General features: G+C 43.0%; 1 pseudogene across 1 annotated transcript in view; it reads right to left on the minus strand.

The window, feature by feature from the left end:
- The window catches only part of LOC149441021 (NACHT, LRR and PYD domains-containing protein 3-like), a 49,907-nt pseudogene that overhangs the window by 12,647 nt on the left and 16,162 nt on the right, over positions 1-21,098 (minus strand). Inside the window, exons 2-5 of the transcript XR_016307450.1 lie at positions 13,662-13,729; positions 12,331-12,633; positions 3,660-3,698; positions 1,415-3,137 (exon numbers count right to left, since the gene is read on the minus strand). The product of XR_016307450.1 is annotated as an NACHT, LRR and PYD domains-containing protein 3-like (transcript). The remainder of the gene's footprint in view (positions 1-1,414; positions 3,138-3,659; positions 3,699-12,330; positions 12,634-13,661; positions 13,730-21,098) is intronic.

The following is a 21,098-nucleotide window of genomic DNA, read 5'->3' on the forward strand; positions in this document are numbered from 1 at the left end:
GCAGGACAAGGAGGAGGCAGGTCGCCGGTGTCATGGAAACGCATGATGTCAGCGCCGGGCAGGACAAAGTGGAGGCAGTTCGCTGTTGTCATGGAAACACATGATGCGGACGCTACACAAGCCAATGGGCGGGCAGGGTTGCAGAGATGAGCTGTGAAAAAGGAAGAACAGAAAGGAAGCAGACTGAGGGCCGGTTCACACTCCATGCATTTGTTACTTTTCATCTCCATCCAAAACGCACAGAAAGTAGGTTACATGGTGGCCAGTGTCATAGTTCACATCAGCACTTGCAGTTCCAGTGCGATTCAGCTGCAGAAAAAAGCAGAACACGCCGCATCTCCTCCACACAGAACTGCACCAGAACACACAAAGAACACACAGTTTGACGCTATGACGGAGCGTAGGCAGAACACACAGAGTAGATGGCAAACGCACAAAGCTTTATTGAGACAAACAGATGACAGTCACCAAATAGGGCAGATCGCAGGGAGGGTGAATACGCCAGTCCAGGGCGACACGGAAGGACCAACACACTTAAAGTCCAACACCGAGAGCCAAGGGAGAGTCTCTGCAGCAAGTAATCCAACAAAGGGGGTTGGTGTGAGGTCAGCACAAGAACAGTTCAAGTGAAGGAGGCAGAGAGCTTGTACTCACGGATCTCTGGTGTCTCGCAGACAGTCTTCCCCAGATCTCGGAGAAGGGGGGTCCTAGGCAGCCTTGGGTCTCTGCTGAGCCTGGCCACAAAAGGTCCCAGCCGCAGCCCGGGCTCCTTCCGTCTGCTACACAGCGGTAAATACCTCGGGAGCCCTGGCATCAGTTTCTTAAAACTGGTCGGACCCCCCTGGTCACCTAGGTAACCGGGGGAGGGGCATGGAGGTAGTGTGGCTCCAGCTTGCCTTTAGGGATACCTTTCATCTGCAGGAGGGGGGGAGGGGCACGGATGAGAGACAGCAGAGAGAGCAGGGACAGAGCAAGGGGCTGGGGTGGGGGGGGGGGGGGCAGCTGTGACAGACGTGTTCTGATGCATTTTTTTATGCATGCCAGTTTGTTTTCCCTTCTCTCTTTTTTGTCAATTTAGAAGGGGACATGTGTGCTCTGGTGCATTTTTGATGCGTTTGGCCACAATCCGCAGAAAAATGTGAGCGGGCACATGCATTTCTGCTACGCTCAGGTGTGAATGAGATGTGCTTGGGAGGACATTTTTAGGCAACAAGGATGACCAGGGAGGTCACCAGAATGTCGCTGGAAAGATCCCACCAGTGTGACCCAGGGCAGAGGACTGAGGAAAGAATGAGTTCCCAGGACTTCTAACAAGTGTGGTAGATGGAGAACATGTCTGATAATCCCCGTTATACTGTATGCAGGTTCCTGCCCATTCTCTACATTCAGTTAGGATATCCTCACACTCACTTACCTGACCTCCGGACACCTGTGTAGGAATGGAGACAGGAGTCTCTGCCACTCTGGATCCACAGTGAGCGATGAAAAAAATAAAGACTGAAAAGTTTCTCTCTTCAAAGCCTTCAAGCAATAGCTCAGATGCTTGGAATAATTACTTTTCATCAACAAGGGATAAGCATATGAGCCCCACAGCTTCAGACTTGAACAACCAGACATGATGCTCCTAATGAAGTCCTCTTCCTGAGTCTCATACAGACAAAAGATGGTCAGAGGATAGAGATTCCAATCAATGTCCTTCATGACCCATTCCATCATGGCAGGTCTGGCTCGGAGTGAGATGTTGATTCCTGTGACCTCTGAGAATGTCTTCACCTGTTTTTCATTTAGGAGACCAAACAGGAATTGTACAGCTAATGCTAAATGTGAGTAATGTGAACTGAAGCTATGGAGTGATTCCCTTTTACAGATCTCCGGGAGGAAAGTACCTTCCATAGACCCATCATCCAGCCCATAATACAGAGCAGCAAGGAACTCCTGTACACTCAGGTGGATGAAGCTGTAGCAGGTCTGGGTGCGGATGTCCCAATGAAAGATGTTCTCATTCAGAAATACAGACTCCACCTCAGACAGAGAAAGTCCATGTCTTTCTAGATCTTTCTTCTCAAATAAGATTTGTTGCTGCAGAACTCCCTGATTGGCCAGAGCACACAGCTTCTTCAGACAGGTTTGTTTCCTGTCTACAGACTGCTCCTTGCTGTGATGGGTTATTAGAACCTCCAGGTAGAGAAGGTAAATTGAAGTCGTCGTTTTACACTGAATTAAACCCAAATCTTTTTCTATTTCTTGTTTCATTATAGTGCAGACAATCCAGCATGTGATGGGGACGGCACACATGGTGTACAGAACTTCATTGTCTTCTATTATACTGAGAACCTTGTCTGCATCTTCCTTATTTCCAAAGAATTGACGGACATATTCCTCTCGATTGTCCCTTGTAAATCCCTGGATTTCCACATTGTGAAAGTCATCAATAAATTTGTTAAGTTTCCCCATGGCCAGTGACCTCGTGGTGATGATCAGAGAAGAATGTGGGAGAACCTGTCTCCTGAGCAATCTTTGGAGGATTATTTCCTTGTGGTCTTCTTTTAAAATGTCACGACAAACCTCAGATTTCTCCTCCAGAGTCCATCTCAGCTCATCAAACCCATCAACTAGAATGAGAACTTTTCTTTGACTTTCAGGATCCTCTAGAAGAGACACCAGGTCATATGAACTCTCTAGTCCACAGGCTCTGGATAAAAGTCCCACAAGGCTTATGTTTCCAGGGATGGTGTTGATTTCTCTACAGCTCAGATAAAACAGAAAGTCAAACTCATCTTGGTAGAGATTCCCAGAGGCTCAGTCCAGCATGATCTTCTTGGAGGTCATTGTTTTACCAATCCCAGCAGGTCCTTCTAACACCACAATCTTAGGGATACAACCAACTTCATCAGGGTCAAAGAAGGCCTGGATTGTGGTTGGGGAGGTTCCGTCAGAAGGTATTTTCTCCATGGTCTGTAGATGTCTTCTGCCTGAACTCAGTTCTTGTTCTTTTCCCTTTTTATTCTGGGGTCCTTTTCTCATTGGTAACTTGATGTATCTTTTCTGTAGATGAACAGTCTCCCCCCTACAGGAATTATATTCTTTAATCTTCTGGAATTCCTCTTTCATAGACACTTTGTGTTCCTTTCTGAAGTCTTTATGAGAGAAAAGAAAATATTTTATTCCTTGTACACACATGAAATAGTATTTATACGCAGAGTTGGAAATATTATATTCTAACTATAAACCTGAAGAGTGGAACCCTAACAGAAGATATCTCATGAAATACTGGAGGATTGTGGAAGCATCCAAACTATGGACAGACCATCCAGAGCAGAGAAGCAAAGAGAAACCATGAAGGGTCCACCTGACCACTGGTGCCCTTTCTATTGGCCTTGGGGCCCTTTCTATTGGTCCTGGGGCATTTTCCACTAACTCCCATCATGGGGCCTTTTATAAGCTCCGGTTCACACTGCTGCCACTTATGTGACGTATGACACAAAGTCACATGACAAATCAAAACACATTTATTTTAGGGGGTGCCATCCTAATCAATGTGACTCAAGCTGCTAGTACAACCTTTGTGACCCTGGTAGTTCCACCACTGATCCTGACTACAACAGAACAAAATGTTCATCCTGAAGAGATTCCATATGAAAAGTTGATGTCCTACTAACCTGATAATCTGTCGTGTGTCATCTTCTTCTTCAGTTTGGCTGGAAATAAGATGAGGGAAGTGATTAGTCCTGACAAACCTCTGAAATGTATAAAATAATAACTAAGAGAGTTATTAGTGTAGGAGATCCTCCCCGACACCATCATCCCACCAACCCTCTGTAGATTGGAGTCTCTCCTCCTCCTATTTCTCCATACAGGTGATGGGGAGTGTCTATGTCTGCCTGGTAACATCTCAGCACATTGCAGTGACATGTGACCATGGTGGGGGGACCAGAACCCCCACAATTCTCTATGCAGGTTTTACAGGCACACACCTGTAATCTGGAGCCATGACTCCTCTTTGTGATGGAGGTTCAGGTGGATGCATTGGGCACAAGGCTAAGAACATTGAGCAACAGTCATGAGGGTCTCCCCATACTACAACTATAAATATGGGGGGGTCTGTATAATAGGCAAGTGGCTGCAATTGTATTGCTCTGCTCGGCATGCTGAGTGATGTCATTGTGTTGTGGGGACTGACTGCCAGCATCCTGGAGAATTGTTACTCGTGTCCCTTTCAGAATGTTCCTGAACTCCGTAGTCTTTCCTTCATCCACAATGTTGATACCCAAATTTATTTTATTCTGTAAACTCCCTCAGGAAAGATTGTTTAACCCCTTAATGACTGAGGGTAAAACAAATGTTAATGCCTGAACACAAATATGCCATCTTGATCTGTGTTAGTAAATCGGTGACAGGCATCTCCTGATTGTTTATTATCAAAAGGAGCTTCAAACAGCATGGTATTTTTGGAAACTTCCTGGACCTAATGAAGTCACGTGATGTGTGATGTAACATGTCTGACGGAAGCGTGGTGATGTCACTTCCAGTTGCTGCCGTGATCGCCGCTGTTAGCAACCACCTGGTGGTACCTCTAGCAGCCCACAGGACAGGATTCCCCACAGCGCGGAGTCTAAGCCCCAGCCTGCTTGTTCACCAGGGCCCCTGATGGTGGGGATGGACTTGGAGCCAGGTCGCGGCCCCTGAGTACACCCATCTGTGGTAGAGGAATCCGCCGGGGGTCTGTGCAGGTGGAGAGCCTGACGTGAAGAGGCAGAAGGCGGAAGCAGGGATTGCTGGTTCCGTGCCGGATGGATGGACAGATGAGCGTGGTCAGGAGGGCCAGGTCAGTAACAGAGAGGTCAGCGTAGTACAAGGCAGCAGGCAGAAGAATAGTCAGGTCCCTCACTGGGGTCGGTATCAGTAATTCAGATCAGGTAGGGATATCCAAAGAGAGGTCAAACTTAGCCAGGGGTCAGAGCAGGAGAAGTCAGCAGAGGTCAGGTCCAGGCAGCTCAGCAACGAATCTTCAGCAACAGAATACAGGAACACATAAATAAGATCAGACCATATGGCAACTTGTGTGTGTGTGCAGGGCTGGTTTAAGTAGCCCGCCCTGCACCTGACAGGCGCAGCCTAGGTCCTAGTGCCTGCCCAGCACCGTCATAGGTGACGGGTGCACCTGGGTCCTAGTGCCCTGCTGCCTACATGTCTTGACAGACACCTACGCATGTGCAGACCCATGCGTCGCGATGGTCCCTGACAGCCGCCATCTTAGTTTTCAAAAATACCATGCTGTTTGTGGGCATTTGCAGCCCTTTTCCTTTGTGAGTGTATTTCTTGAATTTTTCATGTTTTTTTAAATAAAATGAACATTACTGCACTATGAGGATTCCCTCTCTCTTGTTCACTTATGTATGACATCTGCTATATGCTTCTCGGTGATGCTGAGCTCCCAATCACCAGGGAGGATTACTGCTGTTTTTCACCTATGTGATGTGGGTCAGTTTATGAGGTGAGTGTGCATGCCTGGTGATGGTGGATACCACACAGCACAGTAAAGGAGAAGAGTCACAGTTTTCTGCTATTCACCTTATGGACTGTCTTTTTGCACTGTTTTGAGAAACATATATATATATATATATATAAAATCTCCTAGCGGTCACTGAAACCTGGGTACAGGCCACTGACTCTATCTCCCCTGCGGCACTCACCCATGGAGGTCTCATCTGGAGCCATTCACCCAGACCAAGTGGTTGCTGAGGTGGTGGTGTCGGCCTGCTCCTATCACTGCTGAGCACCTTCCAGGTCCTCCTAACCCCCCTTCTCTATCCTTCTCCTCCTTCAAGGCTCACTGCATCTGGCTCTTCTCCCCCACCCCCTTAAGGATCGCAAGTGATCTGCAGGCCTCCCGGATTCATACCCCGCTTCCTGGATGACTTTGCCGCCTGACTTCCCTTCTTCCTCTCCTCTGAGCTGCCGACCATCATCCTTGGGGACTTCAATCTCCCCATCAACGACAACAACCCGGCTACTTCCCAATTCCTCCACCTCCTTTGCGCTCACACAGTATGCTCAATCCTCCACCCACATCAATGGGAACACCCTGGACCTCGTCTTCTCCCACCTCTGTACCCTCAACCAGTTAACTAACACCCCCTTCCCTCTCTCCGACCACCACCTCCTCACATTCTCCATCTCCCCTTCCCCTAAATCCCCCCCAAGATGCCAAACCATCACCAGCCGCAACCTCCGCAACCTAAACCCGGCCCCCCTCCACTCGGCTGCTGACCGCCTACATGACAGCATCCTTCCAATGTCATGTCCTGACCTAGCCACCACCACATACAACGACTCACTGTCAGCTGCCCTAGACTCAGGCACCCCTAACCACACGCATTAAACCTAGACCGCTCCAACCATGGTAGAATGACCATACTAAATGCCTCAAACGTTGCAGTCACGTGCTGGAGAGACTATGGCGCAAATCCAGGTCCCCTTGTGCATTCTCCCTCTACAAATCTGCCTTCCTCACTTACACCTCCATGCCGACAAGAAAGCCTACTTCGTAAACCTGATCAACACTCTCTCCACCTGCCCTCACCGGCTCTTCTCCACCTTCAACTCCCTGCTCACTCCCCCCCCCCCCTCCACTCAGTACCTCACTCATCGCCCAAGAGATTGCCACCCATTTTCACAACAAGATTGACGCAATTCATAAGGACATAGTCAACTCGCAATCTACCTCCCCTCCTAGCATCCCCACCATCACCCCCTCATCTCTCCCCTGCTCTGACCTCACAACTGCACTGCCCCCCACCACACCCAAGGCCCCACTTACCGAGACCCCCTCAGCACTGTACTCCTTCAGCCCTGCTACCACTAAGGAAGTCACCAGGGTCTTCTCAGAAGCCCACCTCACTACGTGCCCCCTGGACCCTATCCCTTCTCATCTCCTCCGGTCACCCCCCTCCTCCCTCACTCACATCTTCAAACTCTCCCTCTCTACTGGCGCATTCCCTCCCCTCTAAAGCATGCGCACATCACCCCCATACTCAAAAAGCCCTCCCTGGACCCCACAGACCCAAACAACCTCAGGCCCCATCTCCCTGCTGCCATTCACTTCCAAGTTCCTTGAGCGCTTAGTCTACGATCGCCTGAGCTCCCACCTAACTGACAACAACCTCCTTGACCCACTACAGTCCGGCTTCCGCCCCCAAAACTCCACCGAAACCGCCCTCCTCAAAATCACTAACGACCTACTAACCGCCAAAGCAAAAGGCGACTACTCTGTCCTCCTTCTCCTGGACCTCTCCGCGGCCTTCCACGCAGTTGACTACCCCCTCCTCCTTAATAAACTACTCTCCCTTGGCATCAGAGACACCGCTCTCTCCTGGTTCTCCTATCTATGCCAACGCTCCTTTAGCGTTTCCTACAACGGTGCCACCTCCCCTCCCCATCTCTGTTGGGGTCCCCCAAGGCTCTGTCCTTGGAGCCCTTCTCTTCTCCATCTACACCTCCTCCCTTGGCAAACTCATACACTCCCATGGCTTCAACTATCACCTCTATGCTGATGACACTCAAATTTACCTCTCCACCCCTCGCCTCACCCCTTCAGTCTCCGCCGCATCACTCACCTCCTAAACGACATCTCAGACTGGATGTCGCTCCATTTCCTCAAGCTTAACCTCTCCAAAACCGAGCTTCTCATCTTTCCCCCTGCCCACCCCCCCCCCATCCTATCCATCACTACCAACAACACCACCGTCAATCCCGCCCAGCAAGCCAAAGTCCTTGGCGTCATTCTGGACTCAAACCTTTCCTTCCAACCTCATGTCAAATCACTTACAAACACCTGCAGGCTCCACCTCAGCAACATCGCCAAGATACGCTCCTTCCTTACCCCAGACACCACTAAACTACTCGTACACTCCCTGATTATCTCACGCCTTGACTACTGCAACTCCCTTCTCACCGGCCTACCCCAGTGCAGGCTCTCCCCGCTTCAGACCATCCTGAACTCAGCGGCCAGACTTATCCACCTCACCAACCACTCCATCCCCCTCTGCCACCCCCCTCTGCCTATCCCTCCACTGGCTCCCGATTGCCCAACGCATCAAATTCAAACTGCTAACCCTGACCTACAAAGCCATTCACAACACTTCCCCTAACTACCTCACCAACCTGATCCCCAGGTACCACCCTACCTATACCCTTCACTCCTCACGGGACCTCCTTCTATCCTGCTCCCTGGTCTCCTCCTCCCACACACGACTGCAAGACTTTTCCAGGTCCTCCCCCATCCTCTGGAACTCACTACCCCAATCCATCAGATTGTTGCCTTTCCTCCTCACCTTCAAGCGCTCCCTGAAAACTCACCTCTTCAGAGAAGCCTACCCCACCCTTACCTAACAGCCGTCCTCCTTCATTCCTCCTACCACACCATCCCCCACAGCCACTTCCTCCTGTGCCACTACCCCCTCCCTCCTAGATTGTAAGCTCGAAAGAGTAGGGCCCTATAACCCCTTGTGTGCTGTTCGTTGTTGCTGTGCTGTTTCATGTATTGTCCCCCCTCTATTGTACAGTGCTGAGCAAACCCTTTGGCGCAATATAAACTCGATGTAATAATAATATATATATATATATATTTTTTTTTTTTTAATTTTTTTTTTCACTGTTTATTATTGGTCCCATATTCTATATTGCCTCTGTTGAGGTTTTTATATGTGGACCTCATTCACATTACATGTTTAGTGGTATATACACTGACACTATGTATTTATTATTCATTGCTTGAGGGTTTATATTTATTTATATATTATTATTATCAATATTTGTTAGCACAGCACTATTTTTACATTTATTCATTTTAGCGATGGAACACTTTTTGGGTGCTTGCTGCTTCTTTAGATTTTTTTGATTACATTGCTGTTCTTTAGGTTTTTATTTGGTTTTGTTTGGCAGCGCATGAGACTTCTACCATTAATGTATTATATAATGTATTCTGTATGTATACAATGTGTTATATAATGTATCCTGTATGTGTACAATGTATTATATAATGTATCCTGTGTGTATACAATGTATGATATAATGGATCCTGTATGTATACAATGTGTTATATAATGTGTCCTGTATGTATACAATGTATTATATAATGGATCCTGTATGTATACAATGTATGATATAATGTGTCCTGTATGTATACAATGTATGATATAATGTGTCCTGTATGTATACAATGTATGATATAATGGATCCTGTATGTATACAATGTATTATATAATGGATCCTGTATGTATACAATGTATGATATAATGTGTCCTGTATGTATACAATGTATGATATAATGTGTCCTGTATGTATACAATGTATGATATAATGTATCCTGTATGTATACAATGTATTATATAATGGATCCTGTATGTATACAATGTATTATATAATGGATCCTGTATGTATACAATGTATGATATAATGTGTCCTGTATGTATACAATGTATGATATAATGGATCCTGTATGTATACAATGTATGATATAATGTGTCCTGTATGTATACAATGTATGATATAACGTGTCCTGTATGTATACAATGTATGATATCATGTATCCTGTATGTATACAATGTATTATATAATGTGTCCTGTATGTATACAATGTATGATATAATGTATCCTGTATGTATACAATGTATTATATAATGTATCCTGTATGTATACAATGTATTATATAATGGATCTTGTATGTATACAATGTATTATATAATGGATCCTGTATGTATACAATGTATGATATAATATGTCCTGTATGTATACAATGTATGATATAATGTGTCCTGTATGTATACAATGTATGATATAATGGATCCTGTATGTATACAATGTATGATATAATGTGTCCTGTATGTATACAATGTATTATATAATGTGTCCTGTATGTATACAATGTATTATATAATGTGTCCTGTATGTATACAATGTATGATATAATGTGTCCTGTATGTATACAATGTATTATATAATGGATCCTGTATGTATACAATGTATGATATAATGGATCCTGTATGTATACAATGTATTATATAATGGATCCTGTATGTATACAATGTATGATATAATGGATCCTGTATGTATACAATGTATGATATAATGGATCCTGTATGTATACAATGTATTATATAATGTGTCCTGTATGTATACAATGTATTATATAATGGTTCCTGTATGTATACAATGTATGATATAATGTGTCCTGTATGTATACAATGTATTATATAATGGATCCTGTATGTATACAATGTATGATATAATGTGTCCTGTATGTATACAATGTATGATATAATGCGTCCTGTATGTATACAATGTATTATATAATGCGTCCTGTATGTATACAATGTATGATATAATGCGTCCTGTATGTATACAATGTATTATATAATGCGTCCTGTATGTATACAATGTATTATATAATGCGTCCTGTATGTATACAATGTATTATATAATGCGTCCTGTATGTATACAATGTATGATATAATGTATCCTGTATGTATACAATGTATGATATAATGTGTCCTGTATGTATACAATGTATTATATAATGTATCCTGTATGTATACAATGTATGATATAATGTATTCTGTATGTATACAATGTATTATATAATGTGTCCTGTATGTATACAATGTATGATATAATGGATCCTGTATGTATACAATGTATGATATAATGTGTCCTGTATGTATACAATGTGTTATATAATGTGTCCTGTATGTATACAATGTATTATATAATGTGTCCTGTATGTATACAATGCATGATATAATGTATCCTGTATGTATACAATGTGTTATATAATGGATCCTGTATGTATACAATGTATAATATAATGTGTCCTGTATGTATACAATGTATGATATAATGTGTCCTGTATGTATACAATGTATGATATAATGGATCCTGTATGTATACAATGCATTATATAATGTGTCATGTATGTATACAATGTGTTATATAATGTGTCCTGTATGTATACAATGTATGATATAATGTGTCCTGTATGTATACAATGTATGATATAATGTGTCCTGTATGTATACAATGTATTATATAATGGATCCTGTATGTATACAATGTATGATATAATGTGTCCTGTATGTATACAATGTATGATATAATGGATCCTGTATGTATACAATGTATGATATAATGGATCCTGTATGTATACAATGTATGATATAATGTGTCCTGTATGTATACAATGTATGATATAATGTGTCCTGTATGTATACAATGTATTATATAATGGATCCTGTATGTATACAATGTATTATATAATGTGTCCTGTATGTATACAATGTATTATATAATGGATCCTGTATGTATACAATGTATTATATAATGTATCCTGTATGTATACAATGTATGATATAATGGATCCTGTATGTATGCAATGTATTGTATAATGTGTCCTGTATGTATACAATGTGTGATATAATGGATCCTGTATGTATACAATGTGTGATATAATGGATCCTGTATGTATACAATGTATTATATAATGTGTCCTGTATGTATACAATGTATTGTATAATGTGTCCTGTATGTATACAATGTGTGATATAATGGATCCTGTATGTATACAATGTATGATATAATGGATCCTGTATGTATACAAAGTAATATGTAATGGATCCCATATCTATACAATGTATTATATAATGGATCCCGTATGTATACAATGTATTATATATTGTGTCCTGTATGTATACAATGTATTATATAATGGATCCTGTATGTATACAATGTATTATATATTGTGTCCTGTATGTATACAATGTATTATATAATGGATCCTGTATGTATACAATGTATTATATAATGTGTCCTGTATGTATACAAAGTAATATATAATGGATCTGCAATGTATTATATGATATATCCTGTATGTATACAATGTTTCTTTCTCTCCATTCATAAATTAATAAAACATAGATGTGGGCTGAACAATGACAGTTTGCTTTGTTTGCCAATCAAAGGCTATCACAGCGATCAGGTGACCGGGAAGTGGGAGTCCCGGTCCCGATCATTAGTATGATACCTGGGGCTCTTGGTGAGATCCTAGTCTCTGTGCAGCGCTCCCAGCACAAAGAGAGGTACACAGATATGGGGCCCCCAGGATAAAGACCCACTTCTGTGAGGCCCCATATGTGCGCACTGTCAGTGGGATGGGGTTCATCCAGTTGGAAGCTCCTGACTGGTCACTGGCTTTCCCTGGATGACATTCCTGGTTCTTCCTCACACAGATATTGATCAGGAATTGGTAGGAAATGGTCATTATAGACAGGAACTCACCATTCTTGGCTCTCCTCTCCTGAAGGTCATTTGCGGGTCCCATCAGACCGATCAGTGTAAAGACTTCATTGGTAACATCCAGAGCCCCTTCTTCTCCATATATGTCTATCAGGATGTTCTTCGTGGAGATGCAGTCTGCATTTTCTAGTTTTCCTCGGGGGATGGGAAGTTTATCTTTACAGGAGAAATCAGACAATTTGTCCCTAAATCTCTTGAAGTCACATCCTTTCAGATCCTCCAGAGAATATATGAGAAGATCCCCGGAGGTTTGTTTCCTCTTTCCTCCAATATCAGGAGCCAACCCTGCAGAGAGGACAATCAGCAACCATAAATATTCATCTTGATTGGATGATTTCTGACACATGACAGCTGATAAGTCTGTACTGGCAGCTGGTAATGCTATAGAGAGCATATAGAAGAGGAAGGAAATCCCCCCAATATGTATATATGTACATTATCCTATGGAGGGATTGGCTTCCCTGTGATAATGTCACATGACCTCTTCCAGGATGGTGTGTTACCTCTGATGGATGAATATTGAACGCAAAAACCTAGGGGTCTATTTATAAAAAATAAATCACCTTCATGAATAATCCCCATAATATGTCAAATATGTCTATTTCCTTTCAACATCAGCTCCATCTAGTGGCCATAATGTCATATCTTTCTAGTTGAGGTATTTCAAGAAAAATACTGTTTATGGCCAGTAGATGGAGCTGATGATCATAGGAAGTAACCTATTAGACACATTATGGGGATTATTAGTGATGGCTGTGCAAATGACACAAACTCATAATACGTATTTTATATATAGACCTCCTAATGTATATGTAGGGATGACCATTTTAAACATCACGTTTATTGGTTTTTTGATAGTAAACTAAAACAAAAAACCTATAAATCCTGTAAAAATGTTACCCCCATAAAAAATATGTGTGATCATTGTGAACTAAGAACTCTGATTACCCCCAAATCTCCCAGCAATATGTGTCATCTACCACAGGGTTGTGTCCTCCTTAGGATTATAGACAAAGGATTCCCCCGACCACTGCAAAGCTAACCATACAATTTGGGGTCATCCAGTCATTATGGATCACTGGGCCATCTCAGAAGATCATTTCAATCAATGATAAATAAAATCTGAAGACACAGGAATGTGATTGTGGAATTGATGAAAGTTCCTGAACTCTTCTAATGGGAGGACAGACCAGATGTCTACAGGAAATGTCCAGACTACAGAGACAGAAGATGTCCTATCATCTAATTCCAATCTCTGGAGATGTGAGATGGAGGAAACCATTGGAAAGGATTGTCAGGATCAGCAGTCATACCTAGTGAGGAGGAGGATAAGGAGGAAAAGGTCGCCATGACATCAGGAGATGACCCGAGACAACATCACCTGGAAGGAGTACAAACAATCATAAACTCATTTGTGGTGCGATGAACAGAACCGATAAGAAGGATTTTGTTCTCTTATGTGAATAACGATTGGCCACCTGGTTGTCCAATCAGAGAAGATCGAATTGGATGGACTTCTGTCATTTACAACCCATAACTCTGAAGGTCAATCAGAACCTTCATCCTGGCATTCATCTGATTGGTATATCGGGGTCACACAGGAATTTTACCCTGTTTAGGGCCACAATTTATACAGACTCGTACTTTTAGGTGTCACCTCCACAAATCTGTTCCTTATATAGCCAAGTGGATCCAAGTAGATTCTTCAGGAAGGTCGGTATTTATTGATCATAAAAACAGGTTAAGACATCATCATCATGTTTCTTGGCACTTCAGTGGCCACTTTGTCAGCAAAATGTGTACAGTGCACTTTAATGGGTGGGATCTGTGTGTATACCTGCAGCCCAAAGTATACGATACAGTATACGGATATGTCAGGTTTTTCTGATATTAAATTATAATTTTTCATATGAAGTCTGAAGGAGATATACAGAATAACCTTCTGATGAGCCACATGTTACACATATTAAATCTAAACAGACCCCAAAAGTCGGCTGTGCTAGGTAAGCAATTAGTTACAAGGACACATTGACTCCAGCACACAATGGGTTAGAATGGTCCTCCCATAACACCGGAGGTACAGTAACTGACACTGACATCACTAGTGACACTGAAACAGTGATCAGATACAGTACTGTACACTATCACTGTGTAGCACACCTTTTGGTGATACTTGGCTAGATATATAGGTTCAGCTCTCACCTGAATCTGGTGACACCTCCGATTATACCCAGGACACTCTTAAAATATTTAATATGGGTTTTATTGAAGAAAATAAACCCTGAAAAAGAACTGATTTAACAGAGGTAATGTACATAAAACACAGATACCACTTTGCATAACATAGTTAGTAAGAAATCACTCTTCATTCGCCAAAGGCTCCAAAAACTGACTAGTATCACACTGACTAGTATCACACTGACTAGTATCACACTGACTAGGGTGGCACATGAGAGTGACAATGACACATGAAACAATAACTGTTAATGAGGTTAAACAGCTTATTGACATTTGTTATAGCAGTACTATCTAAAGCAGAAATGTCCTACCTAACCACTGGCCAGTGGGATGAAACTTAAAGTCTCTCAATGTGGGGGCCCTTTAATCAATGGAAGAGTGCTCACTCTCTGCATGGGAGAGTATATGTAATCCAGGGGTAGCAGGATAGCACAGTCTCCTTTAAGCAGAATCTTCCAGTGAACATTACAATAGAAGAAAAACAACACTTCAACAAATCTTTACCATACATGTGAAATCCTGATGTACTGACACTTGCTCAGTATATTCAGAGCAGCAAGCTTCTGTGGGGACTTGGAACTAAACACACTCTTCAGCCACAGAACAAATCTTGAGGAGACAAACCAGTAATATACAGAGACAGAGTTCTCTCATCAATCAGCAGCAGGAATAGCTAATTCTGAGCAGCTTGGGCTTTCCAAGATCTGTGTCACTCTGAGAATTAGAGAGCAGGCTTTCTCATGACCATTCTCCAGAGATGAACAGCAAATGCAGCAATATCAAAATCCCCTTTCATCACAGAGTACTCTCTGTTTCTGAATTGTCCTCTAGATAGCATTAGACAGCAGTAGAAATCTTCTCTCTTTCAGCAGCTCCAACTTTGAGAGACACATGCATTTGAGTGTCTGTAATCCTGAGTGTCAGGCAGGACAATACTTGATTTGCACACTGTCCTCTTGCAACAATTCCTCTGTTACTCACTCCCAGCCCAGCCCATGGGCTCTAGCAGCACAGAGAGTGAGACTCTATGACTTTACACCAGGAGCCCTCGCTCCATGTGGTCCCATGAAAATGTCTCCCCCCCACATGTGCTTCTTCCTTTTCCTCCACAGCCAATCATAAGTGCAGCTGCAACAGTGCTGCAATGGGTGGATCCTTGGATACAAATGGAGAAACAGAAAAAAGGGTGCACCGGCCTAGTGCATTATCGTTTAAAATAATTTATTAAAGAAAAAAAATAGGTATCATACTCACAATGGACATAATAACACAGGCATGTCAAACTGAACAAGGTGGAACCCTGGATGACCAACTGGCTAACGTGTTTCGAGGACACAACCTCTTCCTCAGAGCCAACCTCAAAACGCGTTAGCCAGTTGGTCATCCAGGGTTCCATCGTATGGACTCAGATGTTGTTTGGATACACCTTGTTCAGTTTGACATGCCTGTGTTATTATGTCCATTGTGAGTATGATAACTATTTTTGTTTCTTTAATAAATTATTTTAAACGATAATGCACTAGGTCGGTGCGCCCTTTTTTCTGTTTCTCCATTTGTATCCAGTGTATTTGGACCACCCCGGTCTGTTGAGGGCAGCAAGTAGTGCATATTCCAGAAAATTCCGGAACATTCCTATTGGGTCTACTGAGTCCTTTCTTAGCGCAGGAGTAAAGTGTTGTAATGGGTGGATCCTTCTCAGCTGTAGCAACCACCAATCAGAGCACAGTCCTGCTTTTCCTGTCTGTCACTCACAATGAGAGAAAAGAAAAAAAAATGCTTTGCACTGCTGTTTAAAATGTAAAGCAACCAGCACATCTCTACACTCTCCCCCCACCAAAGAATCTTTTGTCCCCCAAAGATAAAATGTTAGCACACAGATTTTAACTGAACATTATACTACATTACAGTAGAACTAAGACAGACTACAGCTTCACAGGTTTACCATGTCTGGTAAGTGGGTGCAGGCTTATTTTGTAACACCTTTGAATACAACATTCAGGCAGGGAAGCTTCCCACCTATCTCTTTTAATATAAGACTGAGTCTGGGGTGAGGTGTCACCAGGTATACAGGGGGCTGCATAGTTAATTGAAAGGTCATGTGCTTTTATAGAACGATGAGCAGTGATCACAGATTCTTGTGTACTATGACCCAAAGTGTCATACGTAAGTTTTTTTGGTGGCCTAACTGCTCTGGGAGGCTTTGGCTCTATTTTCAAATGTAGAGCTTGGAGTAGAAGAAAGTACAGACCCGAGAAATTCATTTTCAGTCTCTGGAATAGACAATAAATGTTCCTCTGGTACTTGTTCAGAGTCCTCAGTGCTGAGCTGTGTAGATCCGGAATCAGAAATCTTGCTAACACAATCTCCTGGATCATTCTCCATAGACGTTTCTGAAGGAATAGGCTCAGTTTCCGAAGCACATAAGTCTTTCAACAGTTGAGTACCCACTGATGGATGAGGAGAGCTGGAAACAAACTCAGGAGCACTCACATTGAGATCACTACCCCTTGAATTACCTCTATTTTCATCAAAGAAAATTGTATCCAAACCCCATTCATTGTTACCTTCATCGTCTTCTTCAAAGAATGTTGGAGGCGGCAAGGTAACTAGGGAAGGACCTCCCCTACGCCTTAATCTTCTGGACCGCCAGGAGTTTGGCTTACGCAGGGTTTCATGAAGTTCAGAAGTTACCTGCCTCACTGACTCTGTCAACATCATTATGTTGTTGCAATGCCAAGTCTTGATAGGTCCTTCTTTCCGTTCAGGGTGGATTTGGTAGACTGAAATATTGGGCAATTGTGAGCAAATAGTGTAAATTTGAGAGCCCCAATTATCAGCCAACTTATTCTTCCCATGCAGGCCTAGATTCCGGAGAAGGACTGTCTCTGGGTTGTAAATCATGAATCTTTGCCTTTTGGTCATAGCGTTTCTTATTTTGGAAGTGTCTTTTCCTGGCAGAAACCTCTGCACTTTCATAGGCTTGTTTGAGATCTCTTCTCAAGCTCTCCACATAGCCCATATGAGATCAAACTGGGGTACCATCTGCAGTCACCCCAAAAGTGACATCAACTGGGAGACGAGCCTCTCTCCCAAACATCAGAAAATAGGGTGAAAAAACTGTAGCATAATTCTTGGTGCTATTATAAGCTTGCACAACAGTGGCCACATGCCTACTCCAATGGGTCTTCTTCTCAGCAGACAACGTGCCTAGCATATCTAGCAAAGTTCGGTTGAAACAGTCCGGGTGAGGATCTCCTTAGGGATGATATGGAGTAGTGTGACTCTTTTGAACTCTCAAAGAAGTTAACAGTTCATGGACAAGTTTACTCTCAAAGTCATGACCCTGATCTGAGTGAATTCTCTTTGGTAGACCATAGTGTACAAAGAACTTCAACAAGCGTCTTTGCTACAGTGATAGCTCTCTGGTCATGAGTAGGGAAAGCCTGAGCATATCTGGTGTAATGATCAGTTACCACTAACACATTACTGATTCCTCCGCCATCTGGCTCAATGCACAAAAAGTATATGCAGACCAATTCCATAGGCCCAGAACTTTCCATCTGTCCCAAAGAAGCAAGTCGAGCAGGTAGTGTCTTTCTCTGAAGGCAGCAAAGACATGAACGGCAGTAGTCTTCAACATCTTGCTTCATGCAAGGCTAGTAGAATCTGTCTCTTACAAGTCCCAAAGTTTTGTCGTAGCCCAAATGACCATGATCATCATGTAATGAATGAAGTACTACCACTCGGTGCTTTTGTGGAAGTAATAACTGCCATTTCTCACTATTAGAATTGCTAGGTGCTTTTCTGTATACAAGTCCATGTCTCATGTGGAACCTGTCCCATTCTTTGGCCAAAAGTCTCGATAAGGGGTGGACATCTGTACGAAGAACATCTACTTTTTTTATTTTTTAGGGCCTCTACTGCCAACCTACAGAGGGGATGTTCTCCTTGATCTCTTATTAAATCTTGGCTACTCAGAGCTAAGTAAAGAAGAAGCTTGCAACATTACCAGGTTACAATATAGCTGAGGCACACTACTTTCAGAAAGACACATATTCTTAGCCCAGCATCCCTTCTGTTGATAACAGTTCACAAACTGACACATGGTCTGGACTCCAGGAAATGGAATTTCTACCCACTCATCATCTGGATGCGGATGCTCATGAGGTCTTCTTGATAGCATCTCCATTCTGCTTACCGATATTTTAAACTGAAGTTATAATTGGACAAAGCCACCATCCACCTATGTCCTGTGGCATCCAACTTGGCAGTCGTTTGAATGTAAGTTAAGGGATTATTGTCAGTTTGAACTTCAAACTCAACTCCATAGAGGAAATCATGCAGTTTATCTACTACGGCCCATTTCAAAGCAAGGAATTCAAGTTTGTGTGCTGGATAGTTCTTCTCAGTCGGAGATAGGCTTTGGCTGATAAATGCCACTGGTCTTAGCTTCTTATCATGCTCTTGGTAAAGGACTCCTCCTAAACCATCTCTACTAGCATCAACATGAAGGACATATGGCTTTGTTGAATCAGCATATGCCAAAACTGGTGCATGTGTAAGGCAGTGTTTGAGCTGTTCAAAGGCCTGCTCACAGACAGGAGTCCACTTGTCCTCGATACACTCTTTGGAACCCCTTGATCCCTTTGTAATCCTTAAAGGAATGTCTTCATCTATATCTTCATGGTCCACATCCCTTTATAGCAACTGGTTGAGAGGCTTTGCAATTTTTGAGAACCCCTCTACAAACCATCTGTAGTAACCACAGAAGCCCAGAAAAGAACGCAGTTCAGTAATGGTCCATGGCCTGGGCCAGGTGGTGACCGCTGCAGCTTTGCTTGGGTCAGTAGCTATCCCCTCAGCTGACACTACATGCCCCACATAGGTTACAGATGGCTGGAAAAATTTACACTTGTCAAGAGATAGTTTCAAACCCTCTTTCTCAAGCCTGTCTAGTACCTTAGCAAACCTCTCTTCGTGCTCTTCAAGGGTTCTCCCAAAAACAATTGTGTCATCCAGATAGACAAGGACCTCCAATAAATGCATATCTCCCACAGTGTTCTCCATGAGCTTTTGAAAGGTGGCAGGTGAACCACACAATCCTTGAGGCATCCGGTCAAGTTCAAGAAATCTCAATGGACAGAAGGTTGTCTTTTCACGATCCTCTGGGCACATAGGAATCTGGTAATATCCACTCCTTAAATCGAGAACACTGAAACACTTGCTGCCCACCAGACAATTCAGAGCATCTTCAATACTGGGGGTAGTGTACTGGTCTGGAATAGTTCTTTGATTTAAGATGCAATAATCGACACACATCTGTATTGATCCATTTTTCTTTCTAACAACGACAATTGGGGAAGCATATGGGCTTCTAGATTCTCTAATTATCTCAGTGGCTTTTAACTCTTCCAAGTGTTTCCTTAAATCTTTCAAATCACCTAGTGCCACTCTTCTAGAGCGTTCTCTGAAAGGGCGATCTTCTTTCAACCTGATATGATGCTGAGCACTGTTAGCGCAGCCTATACATAATTCACTAGTAGAAAAACAGTTTTTCTTATTCATCAACAAGTTTCTTGCTTAAATCTTCCATTCAGGTGATAGCAGTCCATCCCCCAGGTCTATATTATCCAGATTCATCTCCCCTATACTGCTTTGGACAGGGGTGGGCATAGGAATGGCAGTATAGACATTACCCAGGCGTACTTTACGAGGAAGAATCACTGAAGTGTTCCCTATGTTTTTCAGACCTACCGTTAACACATCATCCTGTTGTTTCATTTTACTGACTGGCCAGACTTCGGGTACTAACTCAAGTTCTGGTACTAACTACACCTCTGGGTCCGTTTCCATCATGTAATGGGAACTAGTGGGTTTCCCACACATTTTAACTTTAGCGCTCAAGCAAGTGACCCTCCTTGGAGAAATCACCTGTTCCTTCCAGTTTAGTAACCACACATGTCCAACCTCTTCTTTAGGGTTAGTCTTCTCTCATTGTAAAGCATGGAATACAGATTTTAATACAGGATGGAGCTTTGGGTGTTTTTGACTCAGCTGTGGCTGCAACATCCTTTGGATAAAATCTGTATTAGTCCCTACTAAAATAGCAGCACCTGTATCTTCTTTTGGCCTAGGACACACAACTGCCAGGGTCTCAAAGGTTTTGGCAGACCCCACAAAAACAGCAGGTAACTCTAATTTGAGGGAAACATATCCATCATTAGTAAATTTGGTATTGCTCAGGCCCCAGATCTCCAAATCTTCTAATCTGTTTAAGGGCAAATGTGTCAGGTACTTAGAGGATAGTGATTTGTGCACCAGTATCCAACACACCTCGACCATACACTCCCTCTATTTTCACTGATACTTCAGGTGAAGGTCCAACTAATCCCCTGGGTAACCCTCTGGATCTAGGTTGACCAGTAGTTCCACAATCAGTGTTTCCATGTTGCACAAATGACTGTCTTCTTGACTTGTGTGGGCAGGGGCGGACTTACCATTCGAGCACTCGG

The sequence above is a fragment of the Staurois parvus genome, unplaced genomic scaffold (genome assembly GCF_062004578.1).
Source record: "Staurois parvus isolate SC_StPar_1 unplaced genomic scaffold, SC_StPar_1.0 ptg001036l, whole genome shotgun sequence".
Classification (NCBI taxonomy): Eukaryota; Metazoa; Chordata; class Amphibia; order Anura; family Ranidae; genus Staurois; species Staurois parvus.